Genomic DNA, 22,846 nt, shown 5'->3' with positions numbered 1-22,846 from the left:
GTCAACTAGTGTGAAGGGGGTCATGAGGTACCATTGATCACCCGAGAGACCGAGATAGGGGGAACGTAAGAGTGAGTGCGTGAGTAACGGACGCTGGTCGGAAGTTACTGTGTGTGTAAGTAACCTATCAGAGAGACGATAGACATCTCGTCAGTTGTGTTGACAATTACAGATAGACTGTGGACGTACAGTCGAGAGAAGTGACCGCTTGGTCGGAAGTAGTCATTTTTTCAGTGTATGAATGGGACGCATGCATAACCGGGAGACGAGTTGAGAAAGGAGGGGTGCTGCTGCGAAGCGGAGAAAAGAGACGTCAGGTGGTGTCGCGCAGTGATTGGCTGACAGGAGAAAGACCGCGCTGTGATAGGCCAGCTAGCGAACACGTCATACAGGGTCGCGACGTGATTGGCCAACAGGAGAAAGACCGCGCTGTGATAGGCCAAGCTAGCAAAGCCGCGACAGGATTGGTGGATTGTCATCAGGAAGTAAACAGAGTAGCGAGGCTGAATTTTGTGCGCATAATTATGAAGTGTTTTAAATGGTTGAAAGCGCTGTTTAAGAAAGAGAGGAGAGGATCGTATGAAGGGGAAGAAGCCCCGCCGGAGGGTACGCCAGCTCGTTATATGGCAGTAAATGTTGGGTTGCATACGATCCTTTGGATATCAGAGTGGAGTAAGATTACTGAAGGAAACGAGGAACTGACGTTCCCGAAGTACGGGACGTTCAGATTAGAGGTGTTACATCGATTGAAATCAGTCATGACCTCAAAGAGACCCTTGCCTAGACCAACCCAGTTTGAAGCCCTTGAAGCATGGCTTAGGGCAGCGCATGAAAGGAATATGAACAGACGACAAGAAAGGGTGAAACGCTCGGTAAGGGCAGTACAGGATGCCAGGTGGGATGCGGATGCTAAAAGATGGAGAGTGCATAATTTGGAAATAAATAAACTGTACCCAGTGTTAGAGGCGCCAGTAAATAAAAGCCCCCTAGAAGAAGATGATGAGAGCGAAACAGAGGACAGCCTGATAAACAGATTACTGACAGACAGGCCACCCCCGTATAATAGAGCAGGGGGAGAGGTCGAGAATACTGAAGGAGAAAAGGGGGGCATTGCAGGAGAGCATAGACCGCTTCCCAGTTCACAGTGGGATCCTGAGCCAAAGAAAGAGTTGTTCCAGCCTAGTCAGGTGCAGCAGGTGGTCGGTAGGTTTGTGGTACAAAGAGCGCCGGAAACGGAAAGCGCCACATCCTACCCATTACCAGATGCACTACAGGTACCTGTTACCATAGGTCCTATAATATCGATATATGACCAAGAGAGAGCAAAAGGGGAAGAACGGAAGCGGAAAGACAGAGAAAGAGCAGAGCAGGCAAGGAGGAACGATACCACTAATTCCCCAAGTCAGATGCCGATACCCAGAGAGTGGAGTACCCCGATGCACACAGCAGGGGACCCAGGGGGAGATCCTGGGGGCCCCAGATGGCCAATGGATCTGAGGGGATCTGGACGAAAGTCCTTTCAAGAACTAAATGAGTACATGAAGCAGTGGGATGAGGCAGTGAAGGCTCAAAAGTGCATCAATGCTGCAGAAGCAGAAAGGGAAAGTCAGGACAGCAGAGCACGAACTCACTGCGGGGCTGGGGAGAGTAGCCCGGAGTGGGACTGTAGAGGGAGTAGGGGAGTCACCCATTGGGCCCGGAATGGAGGTAGAACAGACCTGGAAAACGGGGGCCCCGGGAGTGGAGGGGTGGCGTGCCCGATACTCAGTGAAGAGGAGAGGAGAGCACAAGAGTACAGAAACAGCTTTAAGTGTCCACACTGTGTGCCTGCCACCAGAGAACAGAATGGGAGTTGTGAGAGGTCGCACCATAGTCCCTGTGATGACAGAAATGAGCGCAGCCCAGGGAATATGGGGAACCAGGAAGGATCGTATCGGATACTGAGCGATACGAGGCAAAGGGAGTGTAGCGAACAGAGGGAAAATAACAGAGAGATGTGCGGTGAGAGGGGAGAAGAAGAGAGTGGGCAGAGAGAGAGTAGGGATAAAAGGCCCGTGTTCCATCACCTTCCAAGATCGGATGGCCGAGCATGGGACCTGGAGAGATGGGAGCAAGGGAGGCCACCCATTAATTCTCCTGAGCCCAAACGCAGAGCTAGAAGTTGGGATGGTAGGGAGACCAGTGAGCCCCCTTCGAAAGACATATTGCGAGCTGAGATAAAAGCCAAGAGACTTGATGTCTCCAGCTTAAGGTCAGATCTGGATGACATGGTAGATGGTACCCTGCCTTTAGAAAGAATGGAAATGTATGAACAGGATGAAATACTGTATATGGCAAAGGACATCACACGAAAGGCGAGAGCAGTCCATGAGAAGTTAGTCGAACTAGCAGGCAAATATATGGTGGACTTGTCAAGAACCAAAGCATTACAGGGTAACCACAGGCTACATTACTCAGATCGAGATCTAGATGAGAGGAGAACGATTGGGCTGAAAACACACATAAGGGAACTGATTACTGGAATAAGGACATGGAGGGCACTAGATAAATGGGAAGAGAGGTGGTCCAAGAAAGGGACCGGCAGAAGAAGCATGATTGGTATAACACCAGGACAGCAGGGAATAGAAGCTTACCCTTTGCGTGAAGTTGCCAATGGAAGCTATGTACATGTCCCTTGGAGTAGGGGAGATTTAGCTGCTTTTACCACATCTTTCCCCAAGTTACGAGAGAGCCCCGTGGAGTGGTACAAGCAAGTCGAGAGGTTTGTAAAGATCTCAAAAGTCCTATGGATAGATCTGAACACGCTGTTTGACATTGTAGTACCAGGAGATCTGTGGACAGCATGCAAGGTTAGCGCTGAGTGGCCCACAACGGAGCCAGAGAGAGATGCTAGGACTAATGGGCCGTCCGAGATCGTGATGGCAAAATTCGAGAGAGTGATGACTTGGCTGAAAGAAAAAGTGCCAATGCAAGACATAGATTGGGTCAGAATAGACAGAACGAGACAGGAACCCAAAGAGACAGTCCATGAATATTACGAGAGATTGCTGAAGGCGTTTAAACAGTATAGCGGCTTGGATGTAATGGATCCAAAGGACATAGGGCAATTCGTGTCCAAGTTCGTCCTGGGACTGAGACCGGATATTAGTTTAATGATTCAGCAACACTCGATTTGTTGGCAAAGTAGACCCCTAGATGAAATACTGAGATATGCCAGGTACTGCTGTGATGAGGTAGACTCCAAGGCTAAGAAACTAAAAGAGAAGCTGATGGTGGTACAATTGCAGACAGCAGGAAAGGGGGGACCGCAACAACAGCAGCAAGGGACAGGTACAGGGGGTAAGAAGCAGTACAGTCAGAACAAGGGTAATGAGGAGAGTACTACCTTTAGACCCAGAGTAGACATAGCTACCTTGAAGAAAACGACTAGGTGCCACCAGTGCAACGAGTTGGGGCATTGGAAACGCGAGTGCCCTTACAATGTGGAGATCGGAGAGCAAGAGATAGAGGAGGAAGAGGTTCAGAGCGCACCTATGAGAGGGGCGACGCCATACCAAGGAAAGGTGCTCAAAGGGGGGGGGGCTCCTCCCCGAGCCCAGTTCCCGCAACCTCCTCGAGTAGGGAGTATGGGTAAGACCTATAGACAAATGCCCCTGTTTGTGGAAGGTGAAGAATGCTATTATGTGGACCCATTAACCGGACAGAGAGTGGAAAGAGAAGACTGCACCCTTGGGGCAGCCTTAGAGGTAGATCAGAGGGGACCCTATGTGGAAGCAGAAGTAGCAGGGTGCCCTATGACATTTCTGGTGGACACAGGAGCCACTAGATCCACGATCAGATCAGCTGCAGTTCCAGACCTGCCCATGTCTGGAGAGACCATACAGGTGGTAGGGGTCGCAAACAGGAGAATAACCAGCCAATTGACAGAACCGGTACAGGTGAAAATAGGGAAGTACAGCGATGAGCACCAATTTGTGGTTTGCGATTCAAGCCCTGTGTGTCTGCTAGGAAGAGACCTGTTGTGCAAATTGAATTGTACTATATATTGTACACCCCAGGGAGTGGAGGTATTGACTAATGATGATGATGCAGATTTCAAAGTTGCAAACTCAAGAATATGTGTGGAGCTGTACCCTACTTTGACAGTAGACGAGCTTCCCTGGGATTTGAGAGAGACAGTGGCATCAGAGGTATGGGATTTCACTGGGGAAGAGATTGGATTGGTCAAAGGGGTGGACCCAGTGAAAATTGTAGTGAAACCGCATGCTGAGTTCCCAAGAACACCCCAGTATAAATTGACTCCAGAAACGATTGCAGGCATAAAACCCGTGATCGAGTCCATGATTAAACAGGGAATACTGAAAGAAATCGTGGGTAGTCCATGTAACTCCCCGATTATGGGTCTGCAGAAACCAAATGGGAAATTCCGGATAGTGCAGGACCTTCGAAAGATTAATAACATAGTCGTTTCATGTTGTCCAGTGGTACCGAATCCATCAGTGATACTGTTTCAGATTCCATTCCAAGCTGAGTGGTTCACTGTGATAGATCTTTGTCAGGCTTTCTTTTCGATCCCTTTGGACGAAGATAGCCATTTTCTTTTCGCATTTAAGCTGGAAAATCGCGTCCTAACATGGTGTCGTATCCCTCAGGGGTATACAGAGAGTCCATCGATCTTTAACCAGCTTCTGAAGAAAAATCTTGAAAGTCTAGTGCTGCCCCAGAAGTCAGTTCTGGTCCAGTACATAGACGACCTCCTTGTGGCGTCAGACACAGAAGAAGCTTGCAGGGAAGACTCCATTGCTTTGTTAAATCACCTAGCTGCCAATGGGCATAAGGTATCCCCGGGAAAATTGCAGTACTGCCTGACAGAAGTGCAGTACTTGGGACACAGAATTGAGAAAGGCAAACGGAAAGTGTCACCAGATAGGATAGAGGCGATCATGAAAATGAATGCGCCTCAGACCCAGAGAGAGGTCAGGATGTTCCTAGGGATGGTGGGTTATTGCCGACAGTGGATCGTGAACTTTTCACTGAAAGCAAAACCTTTGCAAAAACTGACGCACAAGGAGGTGAGTGATCCGGTACCATGGGACAAAGACTGTTTGATGGCATTCTTACAGCTGAGAGAGGACCTGTGTCGTGCTCCGGCATTGGGAATGCCTGATTACAATAAACAATTCTTTCTTTACTGTTGTGAGAGGGAAGGTTGTGCGTTGTCTGTGTTGGTCCAAATCCATGGGAATGCCCGTAGACCAGTTGCTTATTTCTCGGCTACTTTAGACCCAGTAGCCGCAGCGTTGCCCGGATGTCTCAAATCCGTTGCTGCAACGGGTGTCAGCATTGAGAGATGTGAAAATATTGTTATGGGGCACCCGTTAGAGGTGTGCGTGCCACATTCTGTTGAACTGTTGATGACCAGGACCAAAACACAGCATCTGACCAATAGCAGGCTCACGCGCTATGAGCAAGTTATTCTTGCTGCAGAGAACGTGACCCTCAAGAGATGCTCTGTTTTGAACCCTGCTACCTTAATGCCACTTCCAAATGATATTGATGATGATGATGAATATACAGACCATGACTGTCTCGATGTGACTGAACTATGCACCAAACCCAGACCCGACATCGTAGATGAGCCACTGACGGACCCAGATGAAGTTTTCTTTGTCGATGGCTCATGTGTAAGAGACGAAGTTGGGCAGTTGAGAGCAGCTTATGCTGTTTGTACAATTGAAGGAGTTGTGGAAGCAGGGTGCCTGGAAGGAGTAAACTCCGCTCAGGTAGCCGAGATTATTGCCCTAACACGTGCTTGCTTAGCAGGCAATCAAATTCGAGTCACCATCTACACTGACAGCCAATACGGGTTTGGGGTAGTTCATGATTACGGGCAGTTATGGTCTCAAAGAGGGTTCATGACTTCTTCAGGCTCTCCCATTCGAAATGGAGAGTTTGTGCGCTTGTTGTTAGAAGCATTGCAATGTCCAGCAAGTATCGCAGTTGTAAAGTGCATCGCACATACCAAAAATGAGGACTTTGTTTCGAAAGGCAATAGATATGCTGATGAAGTTGCGCGGTATTGCGCAGAACAAGGTTACTCTTTCACAGAGGTGGATGTGGGTGGAATAAATGTAAGAACTGAATTAGCCATGATACTGGAAACTGTTGATACTTGGGATGAATTGTCAACCATGCAAGAAAATGCTCCTGATTCAGAAAAGGAAACATGGGTAAAGGCAGGATGTGTAATGGGTGAGACTCATTTTTGGGTCTCAGCAGACGGCAGAGCAGTGTTGCCCAATGAGATGGTGAGTCCAATGGCTAGACTCATACATGGTCCCGTACACTTAGGGAGAGATGCTATGCTGAGAGTGTTTAGACAGACTTGGTACAATCCTAAGTTTAGAATAGCAGCAGAAGCAGTGTGCCAGCGTTGTGTGACCTGCCAGCAGCTGAATGTAGGGAAAAGAACACCAGTTGCACTAAGTCACATAGGAAGGTCTGGAGGTCCATTCAACAGAATGCAGATAGATTTCATTGAAATGCCAAGATGCAACCGCCTCCGCTATGTCCTGGTGGTTGTTTGTATGTTCTCCAGATGGGTTGAGGCATACCCTACACGTAGGTGCGACACCCTCACAGTGGCTAAGTTACTGCTTAGAGAACTTATCCCTCGTTTCGGGGTGCCGGCCTTTTTGGAATCAGATAGGGGAACACATTTTAACAGCGAGCTTGTGAAGATGATTTGTGTTGCACTGAATATAGACCAAAAGCTCCATTGCAGTTACCGACCAGAAGCCTCAGGAATTGTGGAACAAATTAATGGCACGATCAAGTCCAGAATAGCGAAAGTTTGCTCCTCAACGACCCTGAGTTGGCCTGATGCCCTGCCATTGGTACTCATGAGCCTTCGTAGTACCCCAGACAGAAGAACAGGGTTGTCACCACATGAGGTGTTAATGGGGAGAGCAATGAGACTGCCATCTATTCCAGCTACTGCACTGTTAAATATCACAGATGATATGATCCTGGACTATTGTAAGGGGCTGTCTGACGCCATGCGTTCTGTGTCCCTTCAGGTGCAGGCTGCAGAGGTTCCAGCGTGCCAGGGCCCTTGCCATGACCTGTATCCTGGGGACTGGGTCCTGGTGAAGAAACATGTGAGAAGAAGCTGCTTGGATATTCGTTGGCGTGGGCCCTACCAGGTCATCCTGATCACAAGTACAGCTGTAAAGGTGGGAGGCCTGCCCAACTGGATACACGCGTCGCATACGAAAAGGGTTCCAGCACCTCTGGAAACAGCTCCTCTCTCGGATGGACGTCCAGCTGAGGACCAGGAAGCCATAGAGGGGGCTAGCCAAGCTGTAGAGGTGCCAGTGGAAGCAGGGAACGAGTCTGACCAAGCTGAGGACGGTCAGTACAACAGCGAAACAGAAGACGCTACAGAAGGAGAAGACAGCTGGGAGTACGAGTCTGACCCTGACAGGTCTGAAAGAGAGCGAGAACAGACCAGAAGGAGAAGGAGTAGAAGGGCACGTGGAGAAGCAAATTGGCCGCAAAGAAGAAGTTCTAGCCTGAGGTCAACTCCAGAAGCAACCCTTCCTCCGATATCAGAAGACTCAGACCCAGAAGAAGGTGCTCAGGGCGCTGAAGCACCAGACCGAAGAAGGTCAAGAAGAGTGCGTGTGCCTAACAGAAGATACTCCACACCTGAGTGGACATATCTGGCGACAAATGTCTGTGAAACCGGAGACAGGGAGGATCCGAGCGGTGGTGGTGTCCAGTTCTGAGCCCATTATCACCGTGGAAATACAACTGTTGGTACCCGGTGTCGAACAAGAAGGGTCACTAACATTCGTGCTCCCCAGACCTCCCCGCCTCAGCAAGTTAAAACACATGTTTCTTACAGAATTGAAATTCCCCGACTTTGGTACCACGATAACAGCACATGAAGAGCATACTCTTCGCATGGAAATATTGAACTATGCTATTGAAGCTGCAACCACAAATCTAATAGTCGATTGTTAAAGGACTTTGTAAATAAAGCAAGCAGAAGAAAAGAAGATTACCTAGCGCCCAGGAAGCAGAGAATTTTAGGGAACCCCTTGAGTGGATGGAGAAGGGCTAGGGTTGTCTTTTTGAACTGTGAAAGGACTTTTTGCGAAAAAGGCTGTCAGCCTCCAGCTGTGTGGATTCTAAAGACAAAAAAGGATTGAAAGAGACTGTAAAGGAACGAGAGGAAAAGAACTTTTTTTGCAAAGAAAAAGGGAAAAGCTAGATTGTCTGACGAAATGGAGGCCGGCACCCCGAACTGCAGAGCTAAATGTATAATAGGTACACTAATAGTAGGAGTGATAATATTAATAGCTTTAGTGGTAACAATTTCTTATGTAAAGGGACATGAGGAAGAGGTAAAGGTAACTGATGCGAATTCTGTAGTAACACTTACACCCACTGTTGCAGGTGAGAAAAGGGAAAACACTCAAGAGAAAGCGTTATTGGCTGCAGAAGCCCGCAGGTTACATGTAGACGAGTCCCAAGGAGACTTTAGGTCAAATGCTTATGCTAAACTTTTGTATGAATACGTGGATGCCATGGAGGTTAAGGATTGCTACGTCTGCATGCAGTTGCCTGCGTCTGTAGATGAAGGAATTCGATATCATCACCTCCCTCTGACATATGGCATTACATGTAGCTTATTGCTTAGTATATTTTATGAGAGAGATAGTTTTGAATACTATTTCTCCAATTATGATTCTGTGTTGCCAGAAGTCCCGAATTATAAGCAGATGAATAAATGGGATTACTGGAAGAGTGAAGACAGATTGGCCAAATTCTTCATTCCTTGGATTACCTTAGATACTTCACATGCCCGTAGAAATAACCTGACATGTAAGGTGTCCGAAGTCGAGAAAAAGTTCATAGGGCAGGTGGATGATCGTTACAGGAGACAAAAGATTTTGAAAAAATCAGGACAAGGGAAATTAGATTGGACCGAGGAAGAGAAGTCACACAAGAGAAAGGGTAGTAGTGGTCCAATAGCTTTAGATAAAGCGCAGAAAGGAAAGTTATGTCTTCACCGAGCCAAAACGTATTATGAAAATGTATACGTGGGTGAAGTTGACTGTGAACATGCTTTTAATTTAGAGTACTACACTAAGGATTTCCTGAAGGGAATGCAAGTGATTCCAAATGTGTATTTTGTATGTGGAAGAAATGCTTACGTGAGACTACCTGACAACTGGTATGGATCATGTTACTTGGCAATTGTCTTCCCCAAAATATATCATGCACAAGACTTATTGATCAATGAGGGCCAGATATCATCGAGGGGAAGGAGGGATTTAGGCGATGCAGAAATGGTTGGAGATGTCTTTGGAGCTATGTTCCCTCTTTTGGGAATAATCCTTAATGATGTTAAAATTAGACGACTGGCAACAGTTGTCGACAGGTTGTCTGCCAGCACTGCTCAGTCCTTAATGCTGGTAGAAGGAGAGATGCAATCGATAAGGGCTATGGTTCTTCAAAATCGGCTTGCATTAGATGTCTTATTAGCAAAAGAGGGCGGAGTCTGTAAGGCTTTGAAGGTTCAGGAATGTTGCACTTACATTCCAGACCTTTCAAAACCCCTTGAGAAAGTTATTAAGAACATAACTAATATACACAAAGAGATCGAAGACTTGAGTAGAGAAAATGTCTGGGAAAAGGTGGGCCATGGAATGAGTACAGTTGGAGGGTGGTTTTCCACCTTAGGCAAAAGCTTTATTTGGTATATCCTAAAGCCTATCATCATAATATTGATCTGTGGGATAGTATTGTGGGGATTGGTGAGGGTATTCAAATGGTACAGAGCAAGAAGGTCAGAAAGGGCCCAAAGAGAACAGTTGCAGAGATTGGCTGCCATACAAGATAATCAGTACAGGAGCCTGAGAGCTCTGGAAGCGCAGAGAATGCCAGCAATAACTGCAGTTTAAATGTTAGTGATGACCCCGAGAGGTCATCAAAGGGGGGAACTGAGAGAGCGCAAACTGATATAAATATATGAGTACATCACACTTACCTATAGAGAGCATAATTCATGAAGAGAAATGCCATGAGTGCTAATAGTATCTGAAATTATATTCTAAATGTATAGCTAATATAGAGATTTAAGTAGAAGTGGAACTAATACAGAAATGCGTGACATTATATGATTTTATTAGACGTGATTATTTTGAATCTATGTCGTGTAGCTGTTAACATATAAGATGGTCTGTGGTAAAACGCAGAACGTGGTAGGCCTCAGGGCCAGAGCTGGAGCTAAAAGGGAAGGTGTTTCTTTTCACGACACAGATTGTTTAACGTTTTTGGTCATTGCATTAATGGGCCATGATTTAGAGTAATGTTTTCTAAATAATAGAATAAGAGTTTTAACATGCTTTAATTAAATGAAGAAATTGAATGCTATAATCATAATGTGAAATATTGTAGGCCTGAAATGTTTTAGCATTGATTTACACGTACATGTCTGGGCTGAGAAATGTTGCAAGCCTTTTTTTAGAAGTCTATGAGAGTTGGGTTCTTGGCGGCAGATATCTGTCTGCAACAGGAAAGGGGGGATCCAATTATAAGTGAATGAATAGAGGTCTGTTCAGTAGACGGCCCAGACATGGAGGAGGGTTCTGGAATGTTTAAGGGGTATCAGCGGGCCGGAGAAGAGACTGAGAAGCAAGGTCAACTCTAACGTCTGAGGCCCAATACAAAGCATCATGGAAAAAGCCTGAAGTTGCACCACGTGAGAGGCGTTTCGCAAGGGGCGTCTCAAATGTTGTTGACTATTTTGTATTAGGGACAGCACCCCTGGGTGGAGTTAGAGCAGAGACCTGAGGACCCTTTAGAGAGCGGATGGGTAGGCAGTGAGGGGTCATGACTGGAGAACTTTAGGTTTTCACCAAGAGACTTAGAGTGGGTGACTTCCCTTGGGGGTCATTCATTGCTGACACCTTTGTTAGGTTGGGATTTGGTTAAGTAGGGATACCATCTAGAACAGGGTAGGGACGCCTAACCTGTGTTTGTTTTCCTCCAACCTAAATGAAGGAGAGATATGCGTCTATGCTGATAGCTTTGCTATTTTTAGAACTTGTGTTAGTGATTTCTGTTGCTCGTCTGAGGGCTTTTCGAGAGCACATGTATGTAATTGGACCTGTGTATCTCGTGAATCTCATTCTGAGATGCTTGTATTTGCAGCTCATTATATCTTTACAATAAACTTTTGAAACCTAGAAGTTGTCCGTGATCTTTGAGAGCAGAGTCCTTTCTTGGGTGAACTAATTTGCAGATAGGTGTACTGTTTCCTTCCAAGACAGGCAATAAAGGTTCAGTCGACCAGATCGAGGTTTGGATCAATAGAGATAAGTTATCGATCAAAATCTCGCCCTTTCAGAGGTCATTCCGATCTCGGTTGTTGACCCTCCAACCCACAAAATGAGTGACAGTCTTTGCCTCCACTGCCTGGCAGTGGACTTCCTGTAATATAATGAGATCCCAGCTTGCCAGGCAGGGATGTCACTTTCTTCTGTGCATCCACCTGTCTGCTTGTTGCCCGGGAGTCCAAGCAGGTTCTATGTTGTTTTGGCTGCACTCTCCAAACATTTTCATTTTTCAGTAACAAACCCCTGAAACATGGAGGCCATTTGCATTGTCTCCTATTTGTGACTCCTAGCGTTTTCCCGACTCGAACCGAAAAATACATGTAAGGAAGGGCTGCCCCAATTATATAATTGTATATTGCCCTGTGGGCCTGTGGTGGACGGGCTGCTGATCAAAAGTGTCTAACCATGGAACCGTGCCCCTTTGTCTCAGGGTTGTCTTAAAAATGTTGGGGGCTCGGAGCTATGTCCTCATGGGTTTCCCTAACCCCCGCACCTATCCCTCAAGTCCAAATGAGGCAAAGCAATTACCCTAGAACTGGGAGTGGCTAAACCGCTTATCTTCACTAAATGGGGTTCAGACGTTATACCGACACATGTAGACTGGCTACATAAAATATGTGACATAATACAGATGGAAAAGCTGACGGCAGTGGCTATGCACTACCTCCCCCTCTTCGCCAAGATGTGGCAACCCTGCCTCAAATACTTATCCGATGATTTCCGTAAACTGTCCAGTCCCTGATACCTGCGAATGCTACACTTAACCTCAGCAGCTGCACCTGAATAACACTAGATCATCTGAGCCCACCTCCATAGGCCTCAACATCAGCGCGCACCCGAACGTCACCTCCTCCCTGTTTTGACCCCCTTCTATTTCACTCTCCGCTACTCTTATCCTCTTCTCTAATCTCCTGTGATGCATGCTCACATTGCCTCGTATTCAAGTCACCACCAGCCACTGGATGTAGGTGGGTAATTCTGTATCGCTTGACTCCTATAAAATTAATAAAATAGATCTAAATCCTAAAAATGTTGGGGGCAGTGGGCCAAACGTATTTTGGGGCCCTTGTGCAATTGTAGCTCTTTCATGCCCTCTTTGGCCGGGTCATCTAATATTCAGGGACTGTAATGTGTGTTTTCAATAGTGTAACACAGCAGCAGCTCACTAATGGTATTACAAATAATCTCTGTGACGCCTCTCCCATTTCTCATATGTGAGATTCTGGTTCCATCTAAAAGAAAAATTCTTATGGATGTTGCATGGTGGTGAAAAACACAAACACAACATTCCCCTCAACAATTTCTGTAATAAACTCCCACAGAATACCCATATTAAAAATACATTAAAGGAAAACAGTATGTAAAACAATCTATGCTTAAGAATAATTCAAGGTCACCAGGACAGATCATACTTTAGAACAGAGCCAGCTCTGTCAGGGGACCCGCTGAAGGGTTAGGTCCCTGGGCAAGTGCCCACTTTGCCCATGACTTAAAACATTTCTGCTTTCCCTACCTCTAAATGAGGCAGACGAACCACAGGTTTGGTGGGCCCACTGATTTACAGCAGATGTTATATCTATGCTGAACATGTTCCAGATCTAGTGAGCCTTCGGAGATGGTGCTCTCATCCCACCAGTCGGTTATTTGTCACGTCCTAGATTATTCCTCGAATGGCCCTGGGTCTCACATATGTGCTTTCTCGATCACGTTTTTCCCTCATTGATCATGCTGAATGACTGTTTTATATTGATTATGGATCGGCTGGACCATTATTAATTCTAAATACATTTTTTGTACAGATCATCTGCCCCTCGCCTGTCTTTGTCCTGATGAAGACCCTCTAGTAAGGTTCTACCGTACACCTGCATTAATTTGGGTCGAAACGTCGACACTCTTTGCATTCTCTCAGCCTCTATTTTGATATATCATTCATGATTCTACTCTTATGAGGCATGTGTTTATTGAAACAACTGTTGTAGGAATTGCTATTTTTAGTTTGTTATCATCAATTATTAGTGGTTTTATTGCGGTCGTAATGACCAGTGTTTCAATATTGTATAGTTTCCTCACTATCCACTCACCACCTTCCCTTCCCTTTCCTTTAGGGGCATTCAATTGTGATTTATTATTGATGTATTTTATTAATTTTGTTATACTGTACACGTTGTGATTAAAAACAATGTTGTGATATTTCTATTTTGAATTTTTTCAAGATAATATCTATTGTTAGTACTTGGGACCACCTTGTTGATATCACTCATTTACCCAGGTCCCAGTGACTTATTGGGTCAACCCGTGTTTTTACAACACTCATCACACAGTTCGGCAGCATGTTGCAGGACACTTCCTAAGTGTCTGGCTGGGTGTCCTATCAGCCTGCTCCTAGAGATACAGACAATGGGGATGGGATGTCCTCGCACACCACCAGGTGACCTGCTCTCATCAAACCTTTTGGCGAGCGTGGGGAGTCCTATGATGAAGCACAACATCTGGTGGTGTGTAAGGACATCTCGCCACATTTTTGTGTATGTCTCGGATCAGGCTGGTATCACATAAATGTATTGCATAATGTGACAGATTAGAATAATTAATTTAAAACATCACTCGGTAGCTTCTTTATGTGTGCCAGGTTCCTGTTTGAATGCCAGCTCACCCTTGAGGCCCCATGGCCTCTGCTTCCCTACCGTGGATAATCTCCATGGTTATTGTGATTTGATGGGTGTCCTGGCAGCCTAGTCTTCCCTGGCGTTTCTGCAGCCATGTTCATCCAGAGAGCTGCCACGCAGCCTGTGAGGAGAATCACACAGGGAGGGCAGCAGCAAGACTGCAGGGTTCTAAATGAGATGCAAGATGTGAACATTGGGGTTCTCCCTTGCATGCTCAGACAGCCCTCTGTGTTAGAAGAGCAGGGCATGGTGAAACATTATGAACTGCCCTTTCCAAGGCAGTGGATGCTCCAGGGATTTCTGCTGGAGATTTCCAATCCAAGATGAAATCGAATATTTTTCTGTGATGTCAGTTCCTGCTTAAATATCTGTATAGGAAGCATTCGTGAGTGAAGGATGAGCTGAAATGCTTTTGTGCACTTTTTTGTTGTGTTTATCTGCCCCTTGCTATTATTTTTGCCTCAGATTTGTTTTGCTCCATGCTGCCTGAGCTACCCTTGGATCTTCTACTGGATGGCCTTGCATAACTCTTTCCGGACAATAGGGAGAATTTGGTGCATTGCTTATCTATGTTCGCATAATGATCACCTTGCATCAAGAGCTACAAAATTGCCAAGGAGGTTTTACTTGCCTTTTGTGGCCTTTTCCTTCTAACCTCGACCCTCTTCAGAGACACTTCTCCCTCCTTACGCCCTCTTCTCACACATTTGATTCCATCTCTCTTTCCTCTTCTCTTCTCTCCTCTCCCTTTTTTCTGTTTCCCCGTTTGTCCTCTAACCCTATCTGCCTTTCCTCTAGGCCAAGGAACCCTGCAGGAGCCACCAGGGTGTGAGGATGCCCTTTGTGTGTGAATGTGCCATGCCCTCAGGGCACAGCCAGGTGTGTTTGGTATGCACCAGTGCTCCATTTAGGGCTGGAAGCGCAAGGTGACGTGCCATGGGCTCTCCCAGCACCTCCTTAGACAGAGGTGCTCACACTCCACCAAACCCTAAATGTGGATGCATGTGTTCCTGGTCTATTTGCAGGCTTACCTTTACCCAGGCTCCCCAGTAACTGGCCAATGAATCCTATGTACAGACCAGACACCTCAGGCTAAGTATCTGCATAGAGGCAGCTATGTAATTCAGTAAACATAACACACTACAAGGATTCGTGATGGGATAAAGTTCATTTTATCTGGCCTATCTTTCAATATGAAGCATTACTAAACAAAACAAAACAAAATTACAGCAAAATATCAAGACTCCAAAATGATAAGAAACTAAACAAATGCTAGACATGTAACATAACATAACATCAATTGTTTCCCAACAGGTAACTCTTAGAATTCCCTCTTTTACCTGTCACATTAGTGGGACTACACACGGGTACCTCGTTTTCTGCCCCTGTCTACACTCGTACAATTACTGTCGCTTTGCACATTCACATTTCTATGTCACAATTTCTTTCAGACCAAAGTGTTTCACAATGTGTGTCCAACAACCAATTAAGCACTTTTCCTGAGAATCAATGTATATGGACAAGTAAGTGATTGATTACAGAGATAGCTTTGAAATAAAGGTACCCCGCTATAGAAGTGGAGAAAGGAGGGTGACAGGCAGTCAAAGCAGCGTGGCACTCCTAAACCCTTCCTACCAACCTTGCTTTGGATACAAAATTCAGAAGAATCACACGAATGAAGAAGTGATTTAAATGCTGATCTGGTGCTGCAAATAAAAATCAAACCTTGTGAATTCCTCTAATGGGGTTAGGGTTAAGGAGATGACAAAAGGAAGTACAGGAAAAAAGTAAGCCAAAATGCTAGCATCAATTTTCACAAAAATAAATAATTGATTTTAAGAACGAAACTTTAGGCCACATGTGCGCTTATTTACAAGCCCCTTGCACTGCTGGTGTGTCACTTGTTCCCGTATTAAGGGGCTTATTTACAAGCCCTTTGCACTGCTGGTGTGTCACTTTTTCCCGTATTAAGGGGCTTATTTACAAGCCCTTTGCGCTACTGGTATGTTACTTTTTTTTCATATTAAAAGGGATGCACCGGTGGCGCAAGGGCTTGTAAATAGACCCATGGACTTGAAAACCAGCTCTCCCTCCTACTGCGCCTTCCTTCCCCGATTGTCTGCTCCCCTATGTCCAAACTCACCACCAACGCACAATAAAAGAATGGACCTACAGAAAGCGCTCCAATGCTCTGACGTTAGATTTGCATTATACAAATCAGAAAGATGATTTTAATTTTATAAGATGTATGCTGAACATTCTATACAATTCTGCATTCAATTGAAAACACTGTACATAAGAAAAACTGTACTTTTTTGTGCTTGACACAATTAGGTCCGAACTAGGCCTTGACTCCATTTTGTTTCCAGTTGCAGTCATAATGTTTGTTTTCATTCTTTTGTTCACTGCACATAATTAAAATGCGCACAATTGAAAATGGTCTGTAATGGCATGATGCACTCGATGAACCGTGGAGGAACCGTTATACTACTTTCAAGGCTCTTCCTGCCAGTAGCTATTCACTTCCATTGTTTTGGTGCTAGTTTGTACTGTCACATCCGTAGACATTAGGTCTGAATAGCGCACATCAATATTCAAGTTAGGGGCTAGTGTTAGAATGGTGCCATTGAATAATTCTGAATGGCCAAATCATTGTTACATTTCATCACCTTATGCTGACTTTCCGATTTCCATTGATTTCCATTTTACAATAGGCTAAAAAATGATGCATGTTTGAAGGTGAGACAGTTTTGTCTTCTGACTCCCCGACTTTAGAGACAGAACCCATGTGAGTTCATCTTATGCTTTGGACGTAGAATATGTTAGCCTTGACCGCTTCTCATTTACTGCTGTATTTGACTGAGCCTTATGCTAAATTCCCTGTCCTGTTTATATTGCATTTGAATTGAATTCTACTTTTTGTCTTCTGTATACAACTTGAATTATTTTAATAAACATTAGTGGTTTTTTATTTTACTTCTTATTCTAGAGGATATAGGGCTAGATGTTATACCATTATACCAATTTCGGGGGCGTGGCTAGCAGCCGACGATGGCGGCCGCAGCTTAGGGAGGCTCCTGGGCGAAGGCAGCTTTCCGCGAACATCCGTAGCAGAATCCTGATATTTACTGGCGGAAAGGGGCGGACCGGACCCAGCGTCCATGCGGCGAGCATCGCTGAAATTTCTGGGAACGGCGGCGGCCCGAACGGGCAGGATCCCGCGGTCGAGAGGCGGAGGAGGAGCAGGGCCTAACTGCCGCAGTGTGACCACGGACTGTCGGCGCGACTGAATCCGGCCGGAAGTGGCCCAAGGGCGGGGGTGAGTGGCAGGAAGCGCCGGCGATATGGGCGTATCACCCTGAAACCTCCGTGAGGCCCCCCTCCCGTCGACCCGAGCACTTGGGCGCACGTCTACACTGCCAGTCGGCACCCCCCGGACCCGCCTGCATCCACCGATGGCGTGACGGAAGTGGAGCAAGCTCGACCTAAGGCCGCCATTGAACAGCCACGCAGACGGAATACACCGGGCACCAGCAACGGCCGTCGCAGCCACACAGCGACCGGCGACATCACTCGGCGGCCACTGCGGTCGTCGGGCAGTGGGCACGGTGGACTTCTGAACGGATACATCGGGGCCATTCACATGCTGAGCCACGAGAGGGGCTAGAGCCTGGACAGCGCATATACCGGGGAGGCACCGAGGAGCGGCAAACTGCGGCAACCCCGGCCGGTGCGGGTCATAACTCACAGCGCACCGCCAAACTTCCCTTGGGACTCCTTGCGGGGGGAAGACCTGACACCTGGCCTATTCGCAGTCTGTAGGAGATCGCTGGACCACTACATACCGGTGAGGAACCTCCGTCCCCCACAGCGGTGTCAAGATAATCGGACACGGCCCGCCGCCGGATTGCAAAGAGGCGGCCCTGCGCGACCCACGCAAGATCATTCTTTCCAGCTGACAGTTCAATTCCCGGCGACGCCATGTCCCAAAGGGGCCCCAGAAGCAACGCGACCCAGGCCAAGTTGGACAAATTCGCATATGAGAGGCACTCGCCGCCACACGACCCACGCAAGGCCGCCGGAAAAACGGTAGAACCTGAGGGGGCGAAAAAAGCCACGCTTGAGGATGTCCTGGCAGCTCTGGCCCGGGTACAGACGACGGTGGGAGCCACGGCGACAGAAGTCACCCTGATTAGAGCGGATCTCCAAAAGATGAATGAGAGGGTCAAGCAGGTCGAGGTGGTCGCTAAATCGCTGGTGGAGGACGTATCCGAATTGCAAACAGCAGTAGAACGCCTGCAAACCGATAACAAACTGCTTCGGGACAAACTGGATGACCAGGAAGGGCGCTCCCGACGCAATAATGTCCGAATTTTAGGTGTGCCGGAGTCAGAAGACACGGGGGCATTGGACCTCTACGTGGAGGACTTGATCAAAACGCGGCTAAAGCCCAAGGGACTCTCAAACTTCTTCTCCGTCGAAAGGGCGCACCGCGTTCCGGGAGGAAAACCCAAGTCGGGGGCCTCACCACGACCGATACTGGCCAGATTGTTTAATTTCCGGGATCGGGATGCCATTCTCCAGGCCGCAAGAGTGACTCCGACCATCCAAATCCAGAACTCCAAGATTGCTTTCTTCCCGGACTACACGGCGGAGGTGGCTAGGAGACGGAGAACGTTCCTGGAGGTAAAGAGGACCTTGAGAGACAAAGAACTGCCATATTCGATGATCTTCCCGGCAAAGCTGCGGGTGGTAGCGGACAAAAAAGTGTGGTTCTTCGACTCCCCTGATGCAGCCCGGGATTGGCTGGAGGGTTGGCACACCGTTGGACGACAGCGCACAACACACAGACCGGACCGGGACCGTGGGGAGGGCAGCAGAAATGGCTCACAAACGTCGGGTCGAGCGGAGAGAGCGGACCACTCGCCCTCCCATGGCTTTGAGGGGGGTGGCGAGGAAGAATGACCCCGACCACGGACTCTGCGCACTGAGCAGTCGCCGACCGCCGTACTAACTTCTCTCTTTCAACGCTGCAAGTTGACGCTGGCATGGCTGCCCCGAAAGCCTTAAGGGAGGCCGCCTGCCTGGGGAGACGCTCTCCCCCCTACACGCAAGTACTCTGGTTTTGGGATGGGTAAAGCACTCTGCTCAGTTGGGGTGGCGGGCAGTTAAAGGTCCGTTAAGCAGGGGGGCAGGGAGGGGGGTTTGTTTTGAACTGTTTCTGTTGGGAATGTGCACAAAGGGTCGAGGGCATTGTTTCAGTACTTATAAGAATCGGAACACTTTATTGGGAACGAACAGTGACTTTATGCCCCCATGACGCAGCTAACACTTGGCTGCGCGACGACGCAGCCGCTGGACCGGCTGAATTTTTGGGGCAATACATCATGTACCTCAACACCACTAGATGGCTCACGATTCCATACATGCGGAGGGGGTGACTCCCTCTGATACACAAGGCCCACCTTTGACCCTGGTTTCCTGGAATGTAAGGGGCTTGGGGGACAAGGTTAAGCGGGGCTTGGTATTGACTGCTATTAAGCGCTTGCGTCCTGCTGTGGCCCTGTTGCAAGAGACACACCTGGTGGGGGGAGCTACGAAGGCCTTAGATAGACGAGGCTACAAAATGTGGGCCCACTCTGCTTTCTCGTCCGGCTCCAGGGGGACCGGCATTCTAATACGGAAGAACTCGCGTTTCATGCCCCTAGCAATTAAGACTGATGATCAGGGCTGCTTCGCGGCCGTGCAGGGACAATGGGAAGGGAAACTCTTTAATTTGGTATCAGTGTATATTCCACCGGCTTTACACTCGGTCCACCTCCCAAGACTAGGGGACTTCCTTTTAACTCTCCCCGAGGGTGAGGCCATTCTAGGGGGGGATTTCAACGCGGTCATGGACCCACAACTAGATAAACACCCATCCCCACCCAGACAGGGGGGGAAACATACTTTCGGCGATTTGCCGCGGCCATGGGCATGACAGACATCTGGAGACACTTACACCCGAGCACGAAACAATACACATTTCACTCCGCAGTGCATGGGAGCCTGTCCCGTATTGATTATTTCCTGTCACTGGGGGAGGCCCTTAGTCATGTGGAGACCCTGGTAATTCACCCTCGTGGTATTTCTGACCACTCGCCGCTCACACTGACGCTTTCCCTACAGACGAGAGCACGTAAGCGCATTTACCCCATGCACGCATCATATTTCAAAATTCCTCAGGTTCGCAAAGAACTCAAACGCGCCACGAAGCACTACTTTCTTGAGAATGCCCATTCGGTGCGCTCCCCGGCAACGCTCTGGGAGGCCTACAAAACGGTTCTGCGGGGCCACGCCATTAACACCGTAACTGGCCATAAGAAACGACAGTCTCAGGAACTAGCCGACCTAGAGATTACATTGAGGGAACGTACCACGGCACATGAGTCACATCCTTCCCCCGCTGCCTTGCACGCACTCGCTCTCCAACAACAGCTGTACAATGATCACCTACGGTTGGTAGTCAAGGGGCACATCACCGACACCCAGAACAGGATTTATGAGGTGGGGGATAAAGCAGGGAAAATGCTGGCGTGGCTCGATAAACGGGAGGGCAACTCCAGGGGGATCCAATGTCTAAAAGATGAACAGGGAGAGACGCACGCTGATCCGAGGCGGATAACAGAACTGCTTGCGTCACATTTTGAACAAGTATACACCCTGGCTCGCGAAATTACACCTGAGTGTGCCCAGACACTCTTGGCACCGATCGCAGTTCGAACCCTTTCACCGGAGGCATCGTGCGAGCTGGAGGCGGACATCACTGCCGATGAAATCCAGCTGGCCATTAAGGCGCTAAACCCGGGCAAGGCGTTGGGGCCAAATGGGATACCCATAGAATGGTATCAGTTGATGCCGGACACCCTCAGCAAGTATCTGTTGGGGATGTTCGAGGACTGTTTGGAGAGGGGTTCCCTCCCACCGGACCAACGTACGGCTACTATAATACCGATCCCCAAGCCGGGTAAGCCCCCAGAGGAATGCGCCTCCTATCGACCCATTTCCTTATTGAACGCGGAAGTGAAAATCTTGGCCAAGCTGCTGGCACTGAGAATCTTGCCCCATCTGTCCTCAATTATACACCCGGATCAGTCCGGATTTATGCGACACAGGAACACAGCGATGAATTTGCGGCGGCTGCATGGTATACTAGCCAGAGCCGACACCACCTCCACGCCGGCAGTAATCCTGGCACTTGACGCCAAAATGGCATTTGACCTGGTGGAGTGGGAGTACCTCTTCGAAACACTGACACATATGGGGTTCGGGCCCCGCTTTTTAGCATGGGTCAAACTGCTGTACACAGCCCCAGTGGCTCATGTGGTGGCGAATGGTCACATTTCCTGCACTTTCCAGCTGGGGCGGGGCACGCGACAGGGATGCCCTCTGTCACCCCTGTTGTTTGCCATCTCCTTGGAACCCCTGGCGACTCACATACGAGCCTCCCCCCTCCTCAAGGGAATACCGGGGACCGGGGGTTGGGAAGACCGTCTGTCCCTATACGCAGACGACATGTTGCTGTATCTAACGGACCCTGAGGTGGGAATACCGGCCTTGTTACGCATTTGTGACACGTACGGTAGGATCTCCGGCTACACGCTAAATTGGTCCAAGTCAGAGATTTACGTTTTACGGGGTCCGGCTCCGGATCTCGACGACGATTGCCCGCTGCGACTGGCGGGGTCATCTTTTAAATATCTAGGCATACACGTCACTAGGGACCCGACTGAATTCATAGACAAGAACCTGAGGCCGCCTCTGGATAGACTCAAGCGGGATGTGGAGTTTTGGTCTGGCCTGCCGTTAACACTCCTCGGCAGGGCAGCACTCTATAAGATGATGGCGTTACCACGCTTCTTATACGTCCTTGACGATTCTCCCTATCCTGTGCCACCCAAATTCTTCCAGAAAGTAGCGGCTCTGGTCTCTAACCTACTTTGGGGCAACCTCCCGGCGCGAGTGGCGCAATCCAAGTTACACAGAGACTGGTATGGCGGGGGCATTGCGCTACCGGACTTAAGACTGTACTATTGGGTGGCACAACTGAAACCCATTAATCAATGGATACACGCGCCGCACGATGAGCCAGCATTTCGTTCGGACAGGGTGCAACTGGGAACTGCTAGTCTGTTAGGTCCCCTATATGATCGCCGAAAAATGCACACTCTAATAGGCCCTACCAGGATAACGGTGCAGACATGGCACGCAGCTACGGCGGCACTAGGCTGGAGGGGGAGAATCACTAGGATGACTCCGCTGTGGGACTCTCGCATACTAGGTAACATGAGGAACACAAAGGGGTTCGCACAATGGGACACAATAGGCATTTCCGTAGTGGGTGACCTATGGGAGAGGAATGAGGTGATCCCTTTTACCCAATTAAAAGACCTATATGAACTCAACGACAGGGAACTGTACAGATACATTCAAATCCGCCACGCACTGCTTGCAGCCATTCCAACAGACACACACCTCCCAGATTCTTCACCTTTGGAGGATCGCCTACTCACCGATCACATGCTCGAACGGGCGACTTCTCTAATTTACCGCAAGCTACTCAATAACAGCCCTGAACCCACATCACGCCTGAAAGAGAAATGGGAAGGGGAGATTAATGATATGGATGAACATGAATGGAACGAGGCGCTTGGGTCCCCTAGGGAGGTGGGCATTTCGGCACGCATGCGGCTGGTGCAATTTAAGATCCAGCATAGGGTTTATTATACA

The 22,846-nt window shown here is 48.1% G+C and overlaps 1 protein-coding gene across 2 annotated transcripts in view; it reads left to right on the top strand.

The window, feature by feature from the left end:
* LOC144807797 (dynein light chain Tctex-type protein 2B-like) overlaps positions 1–22,846 on the top strand; it is a 267,725-nt gene that overhangs the window by 74,314 nt on the left and 170,565 nt on the right. Inside the window, exon 1 of one of the 2 annotated variants that reach the window (XM_078673447.1) lies at positions 13,230–13,254. The exons of the other annotated variant lie outside the window; for it this stretch is intronic. The gene's annotated coding sequence lies outside the window, so the exon portion shown is untranslated. Of the gene's footprint in view, positions 1–13,229; positions 13,255–22,846 lie in introns of those variants that run through there. 2 annotated transcript variants of the gene reach the window in all.

Source organism: Lissotriton helveticus, chromosome 1_2, assembly GCF_964261635.1.
Source record: "Lissotriton helveticus chromosome 1_2, aLisHel1.1, whole genome shotgun sequence".
NCBI classification, from domain to species: Eukaryota; Metazoa; Chordata; class Amphibia; order Caudata; family Salamandridae; genus Lissotriton; species Lissotriton helveticus.
This window is presented reverse-complemented; position numbering and strand designations above follow the sequence as displayed.